The 22,778-nt window shown below is 35.9% G+C and overlaps 1 protein-coding gene across 13 annotated transcripts in view; it reads left to right on the forward strand.

Annotated features, from left to right (window-relative positions):
• LOC138325514 (KN motif and ankyrin repeat domain-containing protein 1-like) overlaps positions 1–22,778 on the forward strand; it is a 114,221-nt gene that overhangs the window by 44,778 nt on the left and 46,665 nt on the right. For 2 of the 13 annotated variants that reach the window (XM_069271239.1, XM_069271238.1), the window contains exon 1: positions 20,733–21,015. The exons of 3 other annotated variants lie outside the window; for them this stretch is intronic. The gene's annotated coding sequence lies outside the window, so the exon portion shown is untranslated. Of the gene's footprint in view, positions 1–20,568; positions 20,689–20,728; positions 21,029–21,277; positions 21,300–22,506; positions 22,706–22,778 lie in introns of those variants that run through there. 8 more of the 13 variants (XR_011208791.1, XM_069271226.1, XM_069271228.1 and 5 more) reach the window with 7 other exon arrangements.

Consider the following 22,778-nt stretch of genomic DNA (forward strand, 5'->3'; position numbering starts at 1 on the left):
CCATTGTGTACTATATATTTAATCTTATCTCTGTAATATATGCGGTCATAATAACATTTTTGAGATCCACCTCTGAATATGAATAGATGATATTAATGAATATTGTATACAACTATCCATTCACTGCTCCTATTTGCAAGGTCATGTCAATGATCAGAGGCCAAATTTATTCTTGTCTTGGCTATAATTTCTAAATAGACTGATGTTTTTCAATGTGGCATAAAATTCATGTACATACGTCAAATTTTAAGGGGTTCATGGTCAAAGAAACAAAATGTCATATTTCAAGGCTTGGCCATGCAGGTACAGACATGTGAATTTTTATGGCAATAGGAAATATGTCTTGATGAATTTCTGTTGTGTTTTTTATGCTTTGAATATTTTACTCACAAATAAAACTACAGTTATACAATGTACAACTATAGATGTTGCTTTCTTTCTTTAGATCTATAGTTTGAATTTTCCATTACTCAATAAAATCCCCTATAGCCAATATGGGAAAAACTTTTTGACTATATCACCAAGGGCTTTGTCAGCCAGTTGAGTTACTGTGTATTATGTTAGTTGAAATATCCTGTAAGTAATTAAATTTCTATGATTTATGGAAAATCATATAATGTAAATGTAAATTTATTGAATGTTGTCTCTGGTCTCAGTCATGATATTCTTTTGATCCTCTTGTAATCATACCGTCTATGATGTACAATGTCTTCTGCTAAGTACATGTTTGTATACACAAAAATGATAACTGTATCCATCTTTTTTATCTACTATAAGGATGATCTCTCGAATGACACTCTTAAACAGACATGTTAATTTGTAATCCTCTAAGTTTTGGCACCAAAGTATTGGTATGCAATCACTTTGTTATTACAAATCTTTGGTAGGATTGTCTTTCCCAAGTATTGGTGTGTGAAAATGCTGCTGATACAATACTTTATGGACAGTCTTGCTCTTGTTCCCATAATAGATTTGAATGATGAAGTTTATTCTGTAGCCGATACCAACTCTCTGTAATTGGTTTAAAGGTTTTGTGAGGGGGGACATGGGTGGTGTCTGTTGTCCGTTGTTTGGAACTGTTTGCTCGGCCAATGGATACACTCTGAGTTAAAACGATCTGTATGTTTGGTCATTGTTGACCAAAGCTTGCCCAGTGTCCACTACCTGGCTATGTGAAACAATTAAGTCCAACCCAAACCATCCAGTACACCTGGTCAGTGTACTTAACATGACTGACCGTTATAAAGGATCGACTGACTATTATATTGGTTTGTGTTTATTGTTCGGCTTAACCTGCTAGTCAGTCTGTTACATCAGAGTGAAAACCTCAGATATGACTTATGTTGGTGAAGAGAGTCCTATTCATCTGGTGTTGACTTACCATTTAACCTCCTTTACTAATACTGACGCGTTAATTCCCCTGGTAATCCCCCAACCTTTGTGTAGGCGAGCTGTCTGTTGACAAAATGCTCTGATACTCGTCCCGTTGTTTAATACTTAAAAACATTTTTATAACCTTAGGAAAAATGTTATCAGATAAAGGCCTGTGAATAATGAAGTGGCTGTTTAAATGAGGTAACTGATGAGGTAGGCCTACAGGTAGATATATACTATAGATACAGGTAGGGGCGTATGTAGTACAAGTGATGTGTTGTTGGTGAGTCTGGCGAGTCGCTGTCACATACCAGGCATGTTTCTACAAGTATACTAGTAATACTGGGCAGCCCGCCAGTCTCTTGTGTGTTACCGTCCTAACTGGACACTCATCCTTCCTCTTTCCTCATCCTTTCTCACCTGGACACACCTGTACATTAGGACCACTCGCCATACCTACGTGATCCTCAGTCACACTTCCATTGGATAATTATTACCTGGCTAAAACCAATTCTGTTTTTAGGTAGGTTTATTACCTGTACTTATGTGATGCATGCCTGTTGAGTAGTAGGTATCAAACACATTATATACTGTATGACATGATAAATTTGTGAGTAAATCTTTTCTTGGTTTGAAGAAGCTTCTTTAGTATTTCATGGGTAAAAACAGGCATGGTCAGCCTTCGGGACAGCAATAACAATAACATATTTTATAATATTTATTGTTTTTAAATTTGAGTTTCAATAGCTACAAAGAAAACAAAGTTTCTTCATAAAGAACATTTTATGTTATACATTAAAAGTTATACAGGTTCATTAGAGTTGGGGGGGATGTAAATAATTAGGGTCGGTTGGGTAACCCCTAAACATATTTTTTTTTGGCCTTAGGTATTTTGGTAGGTAGAAAAAGACAGATGACACCGATAATCACAGAATCAACCTGAGATACTGATGAAGGATTGATTTTGTGTATGTATGATACACATTTTGTGGTTAGTCCACTGCACATCTAAGATTGGTTGATCTCAATGTATTATCGGTGTATTAGGTTTAACGTCCTATTAACAGTATGGTTCATTTAAGGACGGCCTTCAATATGTGTGATGTGTTGGGTGTGTGTGTAAATGTCTGTACATGTTTAAATCCGTCAGTATCAAATGATAGTGTTATATCTCAGGACAAACTACTCCTTGTTATATTTTCAGCATCCCTGTAGATGTTGAAAGTAGATTGCAGTACTGCATATCTATTATATCGCAATTTCGTTGGGCAATGAGGTGGTCTCATAGATTTGAGCCATAGAATAACAAGAATTAGTGCTTAAATTATATACTCTTATAACCAGAATGCAAAATTAAGATTTGTAAAATATCATTTTCTTGTTTTAGTTGAAAATCTCTTGAAAATAACCTTGGTATACAATATATTGAGGAAGGAACTTTACTGTAAACCAACTTTTGTGTACGATTAAGTTCAGCGGTTTTAATTTTTGTGGGGAAACGACAAAAAATCATTTATCTGAGCATATGACTTACAATCATGAAATAACATAAACATGAAAAAGTTGTTGGAAATTAAGTCGATATGAAAATAATTTTGTTTACATTATCTAATTGTTGGATATAGGTGTTAATCTGTTAAGATACTTATTTGATGGTGTTGACATTACGTAGGTGTGGCCAGTGTTATATCTGACAGATAAGATAGGAAAAGCTAACCTTACATACCACACGGAAGTATTAATATTACATTAGGTCTCGTAACTACTCAGCTGGATCATCGCTGTAAAAAGGTAAAGTATATTGAGCATTTCACAGAAGAATTTTCATGGGTTTTGAAATGCACAAATCTTTAATCTATAACTTACGTGAATGAACTTTATCTCTTGATTCTGAATTGTAATTAGCACAGATTCAAATTGTCCTTATAATGGATTATATTTCCTCCATTCTTGCTGGCATCATCTTTGATTATAAGATGGTTCCATTTCTGAAACATTTATACAAGGGCCTCATAGGTTCCACTTGGTACAGCAGTGCTCATTCTTTTTTTGGGCCAGATTTAGAAGATAAAATGGCTGTCTGACAGCCATCTTGAATTATACATTCTGTCATGTTATTTGTAATTTTCAGTTACATAAAATAACAACCATCATTACAATTATACAGACTTTCAGCTATATACTACTGCAGTCAGTTTTTAGTGTATTAATTAAGGCTGGTGTTCAGATCTGTCCTTGTTGTTGTGGTCATTTTCTATTGACCACTGGCCATCAGAGTAAATGATCCTTTAATTGGAAAGCTCTAATTATTTATGCAACACAGTTAACCGGATGGTAACAATATCAATAAATATCATCAGAATATTGCTTGGTTTAAGTGGTCAATATGATACTCACTTCGTTCATCTAATTAGCAGAGGACAGATGGTCAATTGTCCAGCCTAATTGTCAATGTCCAGCTGCATTGATTGGTACAGTGGTGTTAAATTAGTAAAAATCTTGATGATACATTGCCAGGAATCTATTACCATATATTTAAAACAATGACTGCTAAGCCAATGGATGTTATCATAACTAGAATGAGCTAAGGGATTAAGTAGGTCTTTCCGAAAATTTACATTGGTGAAATTGTTACACATGTATTTATGACACCTGTGACATTGCATAAATAATGAAAATATTCAATGCACAATGAATTTTTCACACAACTGTAAAATTTCTTTGCCTTTTGGGGGAGTAAGTATACCTGTAATCAATAAATATTGTATATCAGAGTCTGTCATCATTTTTCCTTTATATCAAAAATCTATGGAAATAGAACATGTTTAGATCTGAAAAGCAATTCTGCTGTAGGTATATCTTTTTTTGTTCTGTACTGAATACCAAGTAGGAAAGGCAAATTTAATACTTTTATTAAAAGGTTAATCTGTGTATCCTATGTACCAGTTTGTAAATTAAGATGTTGCTACCAATTATATACCAACATATGATACTTTAATTGCCTCATACCTTCCCCCCCTCCTCCTACTCCCCTAACATACAGAACTATTCTGGACCACATGTTAAGTCACCACATCCCTATTACCTTACTCAACCTGATACAATAGCTTCAAGGAGGTGCACAAGCAGCACATACACCTAGTAAATAAAAGAGAATGCTTTCCATGTAATTTAAAGTCTACATCTATATATGTGGAATCTTTATAGGAAAGGTTGCTTAATTTTTACACCTGCTGCAAAGGGAAGACAACTTTATACAGCAAATAAACTGATTGATGAGTTGTCTTCCCTTTGTAGCAGGTATTGATTGTATGTCATTACTCTGTGTGAGGAAATTATGTTGTTTTCTCAAAAATTATGTTGTTTTCTCAAAAAAAAATTATGTTGACTTCTCAAAATTTGTGTTGTTTCTCAAAAATTTACAAATATTTTTTCTCAAAAAACATCATGTTGATTTCAAAACCAATGTGATTACAATCATTACTTACTCCCAAAGAAAGGATAATTCTTTAAAAAAATGACATCAAAATGTATTTAGATACTGATAATATTGACAAATCAGTAAGATAATAAGGTATTTGTATGTTTCATAGAAATTTTACTATTTTTATTTAGTTTTGGTGGTGGTGTGCTTATTTTGTTAAATACAAAGATACTTATAGAGAAACTAATGTTAGGAAACAGAGTGCTTCAACATGAATACACATTGTTGTTTATGAAGTATAGCATTACCCAGGTAGATAAGAGTGTTTATGTAGAAATCTGGTGTTTATATAGAAATGAATGAAATTTTTCCTCTCGTAGCCTCCAGGTGACTGTGCTTTACTTATATAAAAGGTGTAGAGTTTCCATCCGAAATCAAATTTCTGAATAAAATTGCAATTTGTGTTCCTGAGTTTGATTTATTTTAGAGTAACTTTGTATGGATAGGTTCATAGGCTGTTATTTTTGTCTAGTAAGGGACACTTCAAAGGCTTGGGGTATGTCCCTACAGCATGGTGTCACTGGCCGACATGCTGACGATAACATCTTCATACCTGTATATAACAGATATGGATCTTGCGTAGGAGACAGATCGGGAAGATAAAGATTCACGTTACCAGGGTCATTCTGGTGCTTTGAAACAATACATGTTATTGATGTCATTTAAAGCTTCTCGAGTATAATATATATAAAAAAAAAATTAAAATTGTAAACAGTTTCTTTTAATTTAAAATAAGCAGTATCTATTTATTCTACCATGCCTGAATAAATCTTCTTTCTACACGAATTACTGTGCTAATAGTCGTTCAGATTGTTGCACGCAGCGGTATTGTCGGGCTTGATCCCGATCAACAAAGCTCTGATAACCTGGGCGGCCATTATGTGCACTATCTGCTGCACTCAATTAACTATGTAACCAGGCTTATAATCAAGTCCTTAGATAATCCCAAACGAGATAGGCACTGTAATAGACACATTATACTCAGTCATGTAAAAAGGACATGTGATTAATTGAAAAACGAACAAGTGATGGATTTATCTGTTAATATGGTTATCAAACACCCTCTGATCACGTAATTTTGTAGAAATTGCTTGATAAGCTTCCATATCAGGCCGTTAATAAACATAATAACATGTCTTTAAATATAGCAACCATGTTTGGGTTTTTTTCAAAAGTAATTTCCGAAGAAGCATATTACATTCTTGTTTAATAAGCAAACAACCTTGAATATTGTAAGATCTGACCTTGAAGTGTCTTCTGCTCAACACTTTATCTGTAAACTTTAGCATAATTCTGGAGACTCGGTGACCAAGTAAGTGGTTAAGATGTTCCTATATATTTCCAGAAGCCCTCCACTTCTTAATTGCGAGTTTGAATCCCTTGTTGAACCTGCAAAAATGTTACACACTGACTGTTGGTCGGTGTTTTTTCTCCAGGTACTCTAGCTTTCCTCCATCTCCTAAACCTGGTATGTCCTAAATGACCCTTGCTGTTGATAGGATGTTGAACCAAGTTAGAAGTGATCCTTTACTGAATTAGTGCCTCAAGATTCAGTAAACAAACCTAAATATTCAATGTTGATACAAAAATAAAACTTTCAAAAGATCTGAATACATATGTGTTTTAAGAATGAAACTGTTCTGTTTTATTGGGAATACAGGCACTTTAGTTACAGAGGATGGATCATTTAGTTTCACTCTTTAGGAATATCAAGATTAGGGATTCTTTTATGATATTAGGAAGTTCACTGAGGTCACAGGATCTTAAAGGTTATACTAAGGTCACATTGTTAAATGTGCAGTGTAGCCAGATACAGAACGCTAGTGTCTATAATTTTGATATGAAGGAAGTGGAATTATATTCTCAACTTATTAAAAGTGGCATTTGATTTAATTGACAGATACAATTCATCTCAATACTGTCATATGACATATCCTGGTTATCTATGGAACCTGTTTTATGTGTAGACGATCCTGGTGGTCTGTTTTGGGGGTAAATGGAACTCCAACATCATGCATACCACAATATTGGTCCAAGTTGGATGTCTGTGAAATGTGGATTATAGCTCAAAGTGATTTGTCTGTGATTTAGATAAGAGGTCTAATTAAAAGCTGTTTAGAATTTGAACTTGGAACTGAAATATACCAAAAGCTTAGTCTACATCTTAATTGTCAGAAATAAATCTCTGCTACTTTCTGAAGTCTACATGTGGCAAGGTATGACAGTTTTGATTTGGAGTAATCGGTAAGTCTGCCATTGATATAGTTATAAGAATTTTTCACTTATTATTGCAAACAACTCTTGTTGAAGTCAGTAAGTGATACTTCTCATTAATCAGAAGATTACAAACTGGTTTCTCTGATGTCTCTATGTGGTGATATATATACCAGTATGTTTTCATTTTGGATGATAATTTCGTGACTTCTCAGAAAATTGAAATAGCTATGAGAATTTGATACACAAAATAACTAGTAATGCCATTATGGGATAATCATTAAACCCTTATTGTAGAAATGGTAATTTTGATTTCCTAAAATTAATGTTTTTTGTTTTATTCAAACAATATGGTATAAAGCTGTGATTTGAACTTGGAACATACTGTTATCACCCAAATATACATCACTTAGAAACATAATTCTTTTCATTTCCCCAGTCTGGATGTAAATGTGTGTTTATAGGTATTGGGAGAATTCTATAAACACAGTCCAGGATAAACTGCATACTGCCAATACTTATATATAGGGTGCACTTGGTCTTATGTAAACTTGGACAGGTTTCGTGATGTTGCCTCACATTGCTGAGCTATTGGTTTCTCTGTATAGGGTACATGTAGTGGAGCACTGAAATTTTAGGGTCCCACAGAGTCCTGAGTAATGTTCGAATCTTAGGATTTGGAGGATTCTTCAAATCTTATAGTGGTGTGAAGAATGCTGAAATCTAAGGTCTTTAGGAACGCTGAAATCTTAGATATTTAGGAATACTGAAATCTTAGGTCTTTAGGAATGCAGAAATCTTAGGGTCTATAGGAATGCTGAAATCTTAGTGTCCTGAGAAATGTTGAAATCTTAGGTCTTTAGGAATACTGAAATCTTAGGTCTTTAGGAATGCAGAAATCTTAGGTCTTTAGGAACGCTGAAATCTTAGTGTCCTGAGAAATGCTGAAATCTTAGGTCTTTAGGAATGCTGAAATCTTAGGTCTTTAGGATTGCTGAAATCTTAGTGTCAAGAGGAATGCTAAAATTTTAGTGTCAAGAGGAATGCTGAAGTCTTAGTGTCAAAAGGAATGCTGATATCTTAGTGTCAAGAGGAATGCTGATATCTTAGTGTCAAGAGGAAGGTTGAATATTGAAGTGTTAGTGTCTTGTTGAATCTTGAAATCCTCAGGTTTCATTGCATATACATACAATTTGTAGTTGTTTGATGAGAACTGCAAATTTGGGTGTTCACTTGTTGTGACGAAGATCAAAGTAAGAAATGATGATGACTATGCAGGTAAGTACAGGTGTAGCTTAAATATATCTCATTAAGGTACTGCTAGGGGCCACTTACCTGAGAAATTAGTGTAGGAGATTGTATATATGTATAGGCCACTCAGGGTCGGCCCCTCGTACCAAAGCTTTCACCATTAAATATTCAGCTATGTTTATTACCAGATATATCTTTGATTTTGGTACCTTAACCTTTTTAGCCCACCATATCATCAGATAATTGGCTGTTCACCATATCGTCAGATGATTGGCAGTTCAAATCACTTTTCTTCAGTGGTCTGTTGTCCCTCTGGGATCTCTTTTTCAATAGTAAATTAGTAATAAATGATGGATTAGTAGAATTACCTGTTTACTTCGGTGTTATTGGATGTTGGATAGCTTCAAAATCTAAGTCTGCGAATTGAGGTCTGCTATTTCAGAACCAGTAAAATAATGCATTTTGTCTAAATTAAGCTTCTTATTCATCTAAAATATTATCATTTTATTAAAGCAGGATATTGTTTTGATGTGGCTTGCTTATGCTTAAAATGATTATGATTAAAATTTAAATGAGAAGGGCGAAGCATCAACAAAATGATAATTTATATTCTGTGCTTGAAAAAAACCCCATGAAAATAGGACCCTGTTAGAAAATATGAACAATGGACCAGGTGTTCCAAAATAATGAGTTTCCCCTGTTCTATTTACAACTCCCTTCATACAAATTTAGGTCAAATCTATGTATTCGCAGTTTTAAAAGAATAAGATGGTCATAGCAGAGCACTTCGACAAAACAGCAAACTTTGAACACTCAGAGGCTGCCGAACCTATTGTTGTTTAATTTGACCGACCATAATAATTACCTTCCATTTTAAGCTTTCTGCATCACATCATTGGTATAGTAATGAACGCTGCCGCAGCAATTTTGTATTTATTGTCAATTGTTATAATGTAGAGCTGGGGTTTAAACATTTATTGGTTCTGTAGAGAATACAAAAAAGGATTCTATTGGTGTATTAAGGGATCAGAATTACGTAACTATCTCGTTCAGTGGTAGTATTCCTCTCATAACTCGAGCACAAAGGAAAGATTAATGGAGCCAATTGGAAATTTAATACACATAGAAATTCGGCAAAAAAAGGTCCAGAATGATTCACAATAAACTCATTCATGTCAAATGAATGAACTTGTTGCACCTATAGTTTTATAAGAAAATAGTAATTTAGGATCGCAGTTAAGGTTCTGTCGACCCACCGGGATATTATTTCTATTTTCAGATAAGCATTTATTAAGCTAGTTTATTGATTTTGGGCACACCTATAGAAAACTAGTTGAACATGTTTATCCATTTCATTGAGAGTTTTTTTGAAATTCATTTTTATCAACCATCGATCGATCATATTTTATTAATGAATGTCTGCAATGTCACTGAATTACAACTGTATCTGATTTTTAAAGAAATTTAAAATTTTGAAACTTGATATTTTGTTTTAAGTTCCATACTTCAGTCAAACCTGTCTATGAAGGTCACCCAAAGAACATAGAAAAATGGTCCCTATACCCAGGTCACATTGTGTTAAAAATGACACTTTAGTACCCAAAGAGAGTGGTCATAATACAGAGGTGACTGCTAACCAAAGAGAGTGGTCATAATACAGAGGTGACTGCTACCCAAAGAGAGTGGTCATAATACAGAGGTGACTGCTACCCAAAGAGAGTGGTCATAATACAGAGGTGACTGCTACCCAAAGAGAGTGGTCATAATACAGAGGTGACTGCTACCCAAAGAGAGTGGTCATAATACAGAGGTGACTGCTACCCAAAGAGAGTGGTCATAATACAGAGGTGACTGCTACCCAAAGAGAGTGGTCATAATACAGAGGTGACTGCTACCCAAAGAGAGTGGTCATAATACAGAGGTGACTGCTACCCAAAGAGAGTGGTCTTAATACAGAGGTGACTGCTACCCAAAGAGAGTGGTCATAATACAGAGGTGACTGCTACCCAAAGAGAGTGGTCATAATACAGAGGTGACTGCTACCCAAAGAGAGTGGTCATAATACAGAGGTGACTGCTACCCAAAGAGAGTGGTCATAATACAGAGGTGACTGCTACCCAAAGAGAGTGGTCATAATACAGAGGTGACTGCTACCCAAAGAGAGTGGTCATAATACAGAGGTGACTGCTACCCAAAGAGAGAGTCTAATACAGAGGTGACTGCTACCCAAAGAGAGGGTCATAATACAGAGGTGACTGATACCCAAAGAGAGTGGTCATAATACAGAGGTGACTGCTACCAAAGAGAGTGGTACAGAGGTGACTGCTACCCAAAGAGAGTGGTCATAATACAGAGGTGACTGCTACCCAAAGAGAGTGGTCTTAATACAGAGGTGACTGATACCCAAAGAGAGTGGTCATAATACAGAGGTGACTGCTACCCAAAAAAGTGGTCATAATACAGAGATGACTGCTACCCAAAGAGAGTGGTCATAATACAGAGGTGACTGATAGCCAAAGAGAGAGGTCTAATACAGAGGTGACATCTACCCAAAGAGAATGGTCTTAATACAGAGGTGACATCTACCCAAAGAGAGTGGTCATAATACAGAGGTGACTGCTACCCAAAGAGAGTGGTCATAATACAGAGGTGACTGATACCCAAAGAGAGCGGTCATAATACAGAGATGACTGCTACCCAAAGAGACTGGTCATAATACAGAGGTGACTGCTACCCAAAGAGAGTGGTCATTATACAGAGATGACTGCTACCCAAAGAGAGTGGTCATAATACAGAGGTGACTGCTACCCAAAGAGAGTGGTCATAATACAGAGGTGACTGATTCCAAAAGAGAATGGTTATAATACAGAGGTGACTGCTACCCAAAGAGAGTGGTCATAATACAGAGGTGACTGCTACCCAAAGAGAGTGGTCATAATACAGAGGTGACTGCTACCCAAAGAGAGTAGTCTTAATACAGAGGTGACTGATACCTAAAGAGAGTAGTCTTAATACAGAGGTGACTGCTACCCAAAGAGAGTGGTCATAATACAGAGGTGACTGCTACCCAAAGAGAGTAGTCTTAATACAGAGGTGACTGATACCCAAAGAGAGTAATCTTTATACAGAGGTGACTGATACCTAAAGAGAGTAGTATTTACAGAGGTGACTGATACCCAAAGAGAGTGGTCATAATACAGAGGTGACTGCTACCCAAAGAGAGTGGTCATAATACAGAGGTGACTGATTCCAAAAGAGAATGTATAATACAGAGGTGACTGCTACCCAAAGAGAGTGGTCATAATACAGAGGTGACTGCTACCCAAAGAGAGTGGTCATAATACAGAGGTGACTGCTACCCAAAGAGAGTAGTCTAATACAGAGGTGACTGATACCAAAGAGAGTAGTCTTAATACAGAGGTGACTGCTACCCAAAGAGAGTGGTCATAATACAGAGGTGACTGCTACCCAAAGAGAGTGGTCATAATACAGAGGTGACTGCTACCCAAAGAGAGTAGCTTATACAGAGGTGACTGATACCCAAAGAGAGTATCTTAATACAGAGGTGACTGATACCTAAAGAGAGTGGTCATAATACAGAGGTGACTGATACCCAAAGAGAGTGGTCATAATACAGAGGTGACTGATACCAAAGAGAGTGGTCATAATACAGAGGTGACTGATACCCAAAGAGAGTAATCTTAATACAGAGGTGACTGATACCTAAAGAGAGTGGTCATAATACAGAGGTGACTGATACCCAAAGAGAGTGGTCATAATACAGAGGTGACTGATACCCAAAGAGAGTGGTCATAATACAGAGGTGACTGCTACCCAAAGAGAGTAGTCTTAATACAGAGGTGACTGATACCCAAAGAGAGTGGTCATAATACAGAGGTGACTGATACCCAAAGAGAGTGGTCATAATCAGAGGTGACATCTACCCAAAGAGAGTGGTCTTAATACAGAGGTGACTGCTACCCAAAGAGAGTGGTCATAATACAGAGGTGACTGCTACCCAAAGAGAGTGGTCTAATACAGAGGTGACTGCTACCCAAAGAGAGTGGTCATAATACAGAGGTGACTGCTACCCAAAGAGAGTGGTCATAATACAGAGGTGACTGCTACCCAAAGAGAGTGGTCATAATACAGAGGTGACTGCTACCCAAAGAGAGTGTCATAATACAGAGGTGACTGCTACCCAAAGAGAGTGGTCTAATACAGAGGTGACTGTACCCAAAGAGAGTGTCATAATACAGAGGTGACTGCTACCCAAAGAGAGTGGTCATAATACAGAGGTGACTGTACCTAAAAGAGAGTGGTCATAATACAGAGGTGACTGCTACCTAAAGAGAGTGGTCATAATACAGAGGTGACTGATACCTAAAGAGAGTGGTCTTAATACAGAGGTGACTGTACCAAAGAGAGTGGTCTAATACAGAGGTGACTGTAAGGCTTCAGTGTATTCCCTGTTCATAAATTTGTCAAAAAAATATTTCTGTTAAGCAGATGTAAAACATTTTATTGAAAAAAAGTGTTATTCACTGTACCTACAAAAGTGAAACATTTGTATGAATAAAGTGGTAGGGTTATCATACGTCACCTGAATCTGTCTGAGATTTTGTTTGGAGGTACAGACTATCCTGTTATGACAAGCACAGCTCTTTTTATACACCCCTACTAAATCACAAACCCACACACTAATGCTACTACTACTGTGTGCATATTTCTACAACCATTTCTCTTAATTTACCCTCCTGCGCATATATACCCTATCCCCCCATCCCCACCCCTAGAATATAAAGGACTTGTATACCCCCTCCCCTTCAGAATATTTTTTGGTGTGACATCATAACCATTAACCAAGAATTTTGCCCTGGACTTATATAATTGGGTATACTTGTTATAATTATTCAGCCATTTTGTTTTGAAAAGAAAAATTGTTGCAGAACCTATTACATTCATTAAGATACTAACAAGTTTGATGACGCTTTTTGAAGGAGCGACATATTTTGGATTGCCATTGTTGGTATACAATTATTTCCAAACTTTTTGAAATGTATATTACCTTCCAATCAAAGAGAGGTTCATTATTTTGTTCTGCCTCCATCATGAAATATTGGGAGAGGGAGCATACAGTGTTACCCGTGTCCAGTCTGTACTGTCCTGTCCTGTGCCTTCATGTCCTGTCCTAGCTACTTTCAAATACAATGGAGAAGTAGAGAAGAAGTCATTTATATCTTACAAACATTTTTAGTTCTATGTATTTTTGATATCAGGTCAAATGCTTGGTATGTTGTGGGTGCATTAAAACATGATGGTGTCCATACAGAAAATGTTTACTTTTGTTTTGATGTGTAACAACTGCTCCCTCTAAACATCCGTCACCTTCAAATATATATTGCTGAGATGAAATTTGCATCATCATATTACAAATTTTCTTTTAATTTACATTATGAACTTAAATGTCTGGGGCCAGAAGAATGTCGGTTTTTTCTTGGTCAGATATAGTAATAGTATCTGATAACATCTTTAAAAGATGCATTGTTGGGCGACATTTCAACGGACTCTTATTACCGCATCAAAATTAAGTTTACTTTCTTGACTGAAGGTAAAGGAATTTGACCTTGACATTTAAGGGTCACCAGCAAATGTTTGTATTGTTATCATTACAAATCTCATAGTTTTGTTATAAAGATAAGGAATTGTTTGTTTACTCTTTGGTTTGTAAATTTGATTTCACTTACATTCTTGTTTATAACTTAACCAAATAAGGAAATAATTGTATTAATTTTCAAGTGTAAATAGAACAGACGGATGGCAATCCTGTGGCGTTAGGGATGGCTGTCTAGTTTATACTTTATTACGATAAGTAACAGATAGAGTGACAACCAGAACAGGATTTGGTGCCAGGGGGTATAGATCAGTAGAATTTCTCCCCCTCACCTGTCATAATTCCGACTTCTGGACTGCTGAAGGTGCCTGTTACCCCCTACCCCCTTCACCCCCTGCCCCAGAAGATACAAATCAGAAGAAATCCTCCCCCTCACTTGTCATAATCCCTGACTCCTGAACCGATGTAGGTGTCTTCACCCCACCCCTACAAGTACTCCACCTTTACTCCCAAGGGAATGGATCAGTAGAATTTGTTCTTTTTACCAGTCATATGTGCAACTCCTAAAGTGTTGAAGTTGTCTGCGATTGCCCTCCTCCCCCTCCCCCATACATACTTTGGGGTTATGGATCATCATCAGGAGATTTACCTGTCATAAAGGAGTCTTCAGCCCCCACAACTAATTACAAAAGGTTTTAGGTGTTGCACAGTTACATGTCAAATAGATATCCTCCATCCTGTGTGGGATGTACATTCTTAAATGTACATTGATAAGTAAAAATGTTGTGGTAAGTTCTGGTTAAATTTTGATAGAAAGTGAGATAAATCTGATTACAAGCTATAAATGTGCTGCGAAAATGTGCATGTTTGTCGCTAAACCCGAATTTAACTAAGCTGGAATGTGTATATATATGATGTCAAATCTCAGTCATATAATCTATTTACATTGGAATAAAAATCATTTTCTTTGACAAGAACTTGGGAAAATTCTCCATACCTGACTGACGATGTGTGCATGCCACATCATGTCATTTATTACATATTTCTAATGCCTTATTTAACACCATTACCATTTGAAAAATAAATTAACAGCTTGGATTATTTCAGCACAATATCAAGCTACATGTTACCTTCCATCAGTAGTTGTAAATTTAAATGAGATAATATTTCTGAAAATTGTTAGAACAATATATATTTATTTATCTATTTTTTGTGAAAGAGTCACCAGGGATGGGTGGTACAAGTACTTGCAGTAAATTATGAAAACCTTTCAGTATTAGTTGTAGCATGCTGGAAATATATGGCTGCCAATACCAAGTTTGTTCAGATGAACAACCTTGACCTGTATACTTTAACAACTCAGCTGAAACCTTTTGATTAGATACTGAGTTTTTCAATCTTTGATTATGTATTAAGATTATTTCGACCACATAAAAGACTGTCAAAATGTAGTCGCAGATCGATGACTTCTGATGACATCATCATTATGATTTGGAATTTTCCGCCAGTTAAAATATATATTTTATCTTTGAAAACTACGCAGACATATAATGTGTCTGCTCTTATAAGCCATCTGTACTAGATATGACCTCAAGCTAAACTTTCCATTTGGGGCAGGATTAAGATTCCAGGGAAGCCTTTTATGATAAAAAAAGGTGATATACAGTTAATATAAGAAGTTCCAGGTCAGAGGTCGAGGGGATTAGCTTGACATATCTAACTCTCGTTATCATTATTGGGCAGGGAAGAGAATAGGTTTATGATAAAGCTGGTAGAACAGGTATTATGTAGACAATATCTGTGTAGCTTAAAGCCTGGGAATTAGCAGTAAAGGTGGTTACTGGTTATCTCACTGGCAATGTGTTCCCATGGTAATCCGCACAGCTAAAAAACACCAGATCTAGCTATATAGGTAAGTATCAAGTGTAAGTGGGAGATAAGAAGGGGATCAGGGTTACTTTATAGGGAGACCTAACATGTATGTGTCCATCTTTAGTGCCACCCAAAATAGTCGGGCTCAGATCTGGAGCAGTAAAGATGGAGGTTAGTATTGTCCTGCAGGTGATTGGGAAACAATTAGTTCCTCATCAAAGGTGATGAAACTTTAACTGTAAAATGAAGGTCAGTACTGATGTTAAAAGTGAATTAGGAATCCTGTTAACTTTATAGGGAGACCTAACTATATGTGTCCATCTTTAGTGCCACCCAAAATAGACCCTGTTGATGATCGGGAGGTGATAGACCCTGATGGAGGTTAGTACTTGTCTTGTTGATGATAGGGAGGTGATGGGACTTCAGCTGGAAAATTTAAGGCCAGTACTGATGTTAAAAGTGAATGAGGAACATACTATTATAATCCCTCATTAGTATTAATGGCACTGAAAGAGGAAAGATACTCAAGTGAAGATGACTGAGAGAGTTTGGGGATGTGTTTTTGTTTGTTGTATTTTTATGCGCCTCAATCAGATAGCAGGGGTGAGGCATTCAAAGTGTACCCTCCGCCTGTCCCACCATGTCCCAGTCCTATTCGACTTTGATGTATGGAAGTGTTGGACATATATATCTTAGACATTTCTAGTTTTGTATGGATCTTATCATATACCTTAATTGTTGATGAACTAAAACACTAAAAGTCAGATTTAAAGATATGAAAGCTTTAATAACTAATATACAATAATGCCAACTTAAGCATGTCCGTGATAGTGTTTTGCTGATTGTTGACAATAGTACTATGAGATGATGCTTGATTGATGTAGACGGTAGAGTCTGGAGGCTAGGGAGGGTGTTTCTGTTCAGGTAACAAATGGTCCATCACTGGACTGACACTTATAACATGGGGCACCTGTTCTTATATACAGAACATATACAGGAGAAACTTATTTACATGTCTTGGTAATCTCAAAACTGCTACTGAAATATTTTCATTAAGCATACAAGCATATAATTCTTACTTGCAAAAGCAACAGTATCAAAGATTATTTGCTTTAAAAAAGATAAATCTATGCATGACTTGCTGTATGATTGATCAATTGTTGGTCACTCTGACCCACAAAAACTTTTTCTTGGCTCATATCTGCTGAGGGGACTGAGCAATTCTTTTGCCAATGCATTTAGCCTCTATGCTTATAGTTTGCATGGTAATGGAGGATATATATGCTAAAGGGGATTCTCCAAATATTTCTGGTGATCATTATAGCAGGTTATCTACTCTATAAAACGACATCCTGAGTCGATTAAGTTGACAAATTGACGATAGCTGTCAGTAATATCTATCAACACCGAGGGGGAACCTTTTGTTCTGGATAAAATAAATGAATGAATAAATTCAGACGAAATCTCTTTCATACCTAAACATATTCATGGGAAATTATCTGTCTAGAAATAAATTGATAGCAGTGTGAACAGTTTCATATTATACAAAAAATCCAACCACTCAATTTGTCTAATATGTATTGTTATTTAGATATTGTGTGCTGAGAAGCATTTACTTTGGTGATAAATTTGATGAATGGGCACATTAGCTGACAGATTGGGTAGATGTTTTAGGGATTAATTGTTTCCTTTCGATGATAGAAGAGGAAATCTTGAATCCATTGTCATTTGATTGATAGATACTTATTTTATGTGTTTTTCATCCTTTGAAACTTTTGTTAAAATGAGTTTTACCCATTTCTATCGAAATTTCAATTTTGAATTTGTGAAATGGTTTTCTGATTCTATAGCAAATTGGTTTCAAACAGATTACACGAAAATAGATTTGCAATTGATTGCAATCAGACATGGTCTATATGTATATATTAAATTTGTAATATTGTTTTGGAAAAGTGAGTTAAACTTTGATACAGTTGTCATTTGTCACAAGTTAAACTCTATTCTGGTTATAAATACAACTGTTTCTTATACATCTTAGCGGACCAAAGGATCTCTGAATTCCTTACAGGTATGCCTATGGTAATAATTTATAACATCTTAAATCACAAGAGATGTCCTTATGGGATCAGGTTATGCGGATGTAGATACATAGATATGTCCTGCTGGTAACTGCCTCTGTCACATGATAGGGGATGGGAGTTATTTTCCACTGTCATCATCTGAAAACGATACCCATTCTTCGTAACTTGTTTATCAGTGATAAAATCACGAATATAAGTCAACAGCTTTCGTGACTAGACTTATTAGCCAATGTATATGAAAATATGTATTCTGTACACTTTTGTCTGTGATATCTATTGTCACTGTGAAATTCAGCATTGTTGATATTTTATACTGTAACATATATCTACTCTTCTTTTCCTAATGAAATGTACATTTTGTTGGAATGCATGGGAGAATAAAAGCTTGATTTGACATATGAATAGGTAAGGAAGAAAATATTTTAAAATTCTGAAATGTCAAATCTATAAATATTTCTGGGTATGAAATGTCACACAGACCCCTGCTGAGGAAATGTAGGCAAATCACCATAAATGTGATTTTCAATGCTCTTTTGTGATTTATTGTCAAAAGATAGTGTGCTATTAGATCCCTGATCATATCTCTGCCCTACACAGGGAATAGTCCATGTCAGTCACCTATATGCTATTCACCTCTGAGGACATACTGATGTACAACAAAAGTACATGAATTTATTCACATAAATATTTCATAAATGTTCTTTGAACAGTTGGAATACGAAATATCACAAAAGATGAGATATGTATTTTAACTGTTAATGTTGTACAATTTGATGCCCTCTAATGCCCTTTTATAGATTTGGATCTCCCCCACATTTCCCCCAACAGTGATAGCAAATATATCTGTCACAGACCGTGGAGAATGAGGTCAGGCCGATTTGACCAGTTTAATATAGTATTTATGATAATATTTTACTGCAGGTGAAAATGATATACCTGACTTAATGACTATGCTGTGTGATCTGTTTAACGGTGCTGTCAGTCAGCCAGCCATTTGTGACGACAGTGATGGGTTTTAATCATTTGTATATAATTACTATCCTAGATATCCCCAACACTAGAGGGAATTTCTCTCTAGCTTGCCTTAAATTCCTTAATCACTGGTAGGAATTGGTATTCAACAAAAAATAGAAAAAGGAAATGGTGATAACCTAATTTTAAAGCCCCCCCACCTAAAAATGGCAGAGCTAGCATTAATATTTCCTCCCATACAGTCTTCGCTGGTTTTGATATCTTCATTTTTACCTTACCGAAATTTCTAGTTCACAATGTTTTGATTTAATAATATAGGAATTCTGATACTCAGTTCCCTGGAAAAAATCATTTGTTTGTTTGATAGTTACTATATTTTGAGTAAAATTACCTTATATAGATTTACAACAAAAGACTTTTTGAAATTTTAACACATTTATTGGAATAATAAGACTTTAATGATAAATACTACTATGTACTATGGTATATTTGTTATAAAATGATGATTGATCTATTATCTGATTTGATGTTCTGAAATTTTAATCACTTCCAAACTTTAAGTAGGTCTGTATAGCCACACATTCTGAAGTTCATTGTTGTATATTTAAATTATGTGTTTAGTTAAAATGAAAATTTGAATGTGTAATTTTTTCTTCTATGAATTATCCATCAGCAAAGGTTGTTCCTGTTCTTGAAAACTTAACTTTTCTTTGGCAATATTTCCTGTATTTGTATCCTGGTCCACATGTAATTTATACATCTGACTTGTATATCTATGTAAGTGTTTTGAAGATGATATCAACTTTAAGTGTGTCTCTTATCTTTTACATGTACAAGCCAATTTCTTTGGTTTCATTTGAGTGAAAGAGCATAAGCATTTGATTCCTTGGCAATGGGCATAATTTGATGATAATGAAGTTTTCTGATAATTTTGGATGAAATTTCTGGAGAATGTTCATTTCAAAATCTGGATGTTATTTGAAGTTATTGAAATTCTATTTATATTTTTGAATGCTGATAAATAATAAAAAGTGGCTTAGGATGTTAAGAGATCAAAACGGATCAAAAAAGTGGATTAAGTGGTAATGCTATTTGCCTGATCCACAACGGGAAGTGAAAGTTATGCTTTTATAAGTAACCCAAGTGTTTTTTCTGTGTATTCAGTCAATCTACTTGTCTTAGACATGGCTTAACAAGATTTATAGGCACACAGGACATCTTAACAGAAAAAACCAGAAAACAGGATAAAAGAGTTATGTAATATGATTAAGTCTTTAGATTTCTGCTATGTCATTTCATGTTTGTTAAATATATTGAAATTAGATCATATACATTATAGGGAAACTTTAGGATTAGACTCAGTTGAAGTATTATAGTCTAGACTTCAGGTTTTAAATGTTTGAATGATGTCGGCTTGAAGAGTCATCACAGAAAATAAAAACTCTGACAAAGTTTATTCAGAGGTATTGATTTGCTATTGAAGTGATCCCTATACGCAGGATAGTAATTTTGTCCAGCAACCTTGAGATAAGTCCGTAGTTTGAAGCAGTATCAAGTTTGGCCTTGTTTGTAAGAGGCGTTGCTTTAAAGAAACGAGATTCGAGGGAGACATAAAAAGTGATAGGTACTTTACATATGAATGGATGCGTCACGGTTGAGTTAGCCTCCAAACCGCTCTTCTCAATAGTTTCAACACTTAACTAAAAATCTCAGGTAACATCCCATTGTGTACCTGCGATTCTCCGAGTTTCATGTTTGCCCTCGGGTCTTTATAAACCATATGGTCATCTACGCTGTAATTACCTGCACTTGCGCTGGACAGACAGGTGAGATATACGATCTGACGTGGAGGTGGTGTATTTAGTGTCTAAATTGTTCATTTCCTGGTCATTTGAATGGTCAGTCTTGGACCAAACAGGGTCTTTCTTTGCACAGGTGTGACGCTAGCGGATTGTTGAAGTGAAGTTTGGAGAGATATATATTTACCTGTGTGTTAGTCAGTCAGCCGGAACACATGTAATATATTTATATATACTGGAGATATGTGTATATATGTGCAGTACAAGTTATACGCTGTGTGTTAATGGTATTCGATAGGGACCAGCTTGGACATATTATCGTTGGGATATTAACTAATTAGGACCACCTCACAGGTAAGGTCAACAGGTGAGACACAGCCTTAAAATAGCCGAGATTAAAACTTACTATGATGTTGACTAGGATAACCATTCATACTTGCTAAACCTGAATGGATGAGTAAAATGTCTGTTTGTAATATCAGTTCCCTCTGTCATGTGAACACTCTAAAAGTACGTTATTTGGGCTCACTACATGAAATGTTTTGGTAAAAGCGACTTTCATGAGGTATTTAAGGCAGCCCGAGATATGTACAGGACTTAGCCTGATCTATACTTAGGATACCTGAACAACAACAAAGGTGAGATTATCTTGTTAAACTACCTGTACACTATAGGTAGTTGGCCAGTGTTTAGGTCGTAGTGATAATGGGTGCTGATCAAGTGTTTATGGACCTGTTATACTGAAATGCCACAGAGTTTTTATAACGCATGATGGCACAGGTAGATCTAGTGTGTTATTAGTATGAGTATGTAATGACCATGGGAAATTGTTGATCCTACTAGGGGTTGGGAACAAAATGGTGTCTTACTGGGTTTGAACAAAATTTGTCTGAAGGGGATGGGAGCTAAATCACAAACTTTTATACCAAGAATCTCTCTCTAGAATCTTTAACGAGAAGTTGGTATAATTAAGGTTTAGGTAACTGAATCTTGTTCTTCCAAAGGTTGAGAGCCAAAAATTATCTCATCATGAATTGAGGACAGTCATGGTTCAAATGGTTTTCAAGAGTCATCATTGTGACCCCTACGTAAGGGAACTCTTTCAGGTATCCTAGACTTGGTTATAACCGGAACTAGGACATTAAGTCCCACCAATCAATCGATCAATCAATCAATCAATCAATCAATTCTTTTATGATGTGACATTAATTAATATTCTCATGGGGAAATTGGAATGTTGACTGTTCTTTTATGTGTCATGGAACTGGATCCAAGGGGTTAGGATGGATCTGGAGTTGGATGTATCCGAGAGGTGACCTTGATCCATGTACCCTTGGGTTATTACCTAGAAAAGGAGATGTCTGTGTTATTCTGTCTGTGGTTTTCTGTATTCCTTTATTCATGTTTGACTATTATTGCAGTTTAACAAGATTTGCAGCATTTTTGAAGCAGTCAAGCTTTAACAGGAAATGGAGATTATACATAATGGTATAGGAAGTGAGGTGTTTTAAAGGGCCCCTATGTATTAATTGTGACTAGATCATGTCTCTAACACTAGCTACCCCAGCCATTGTCCACTGATAATACTCCCTAAAGCTTTAATTCTTGCAAGGTCATTCTGTGAGATTTTCCACCTGGCTGCGGCTCAGTGACCAGCTCTGTGTTACACTCCTTCAGTTAAGGGTTAGGTTGTCCACGTTGTCGACCTTACAGCCACGCGTACCTCTCTGTACGTAGGATGTTATTTTGACCACAAAACAAACTTGTGTTTTTATGACTACTTCATATATCCCTGGATTTTATACCCTCTTCACCTGCTGACGTCTGGTCAAGCTTGTAATACTTCAGGAATTATAGATCTTGTTTACGATCTGTGGATTTGTACCTGTTTTTTTTCCTGACCTACCTGCAAAGTATTTGTTTGTTATTCTGCGTGTTTCAAAAATAGGAAATATTTTTGACCCAGCCTATTTTTTGTGTGATTTTCTACCCCAGTGGATTTGAATGTGTATTGGAACTTTATTTTTGTTACAAATCTGAGAAGGTAGGTTGGTGTATTTCAAACTTATGTATCATTTACCTGAACTAGAACACAACCCATTGTACTTATGCCTCAG

This window comes from Argopecten irradians, chromosome 6 (genome assembly GCF_041381155.1).
Source record: "Argopecten irradians isolate NY chromosome 6, Ai_NY, whole genome shotgun sequence".
NCBI classification, from domain to species: domain Eukaryota; kingdom Metazoa; phylum Mollusca; class Bivalvia; order Pectinida; family Pectinidae; genus Argopecten; species Argopecten irradians.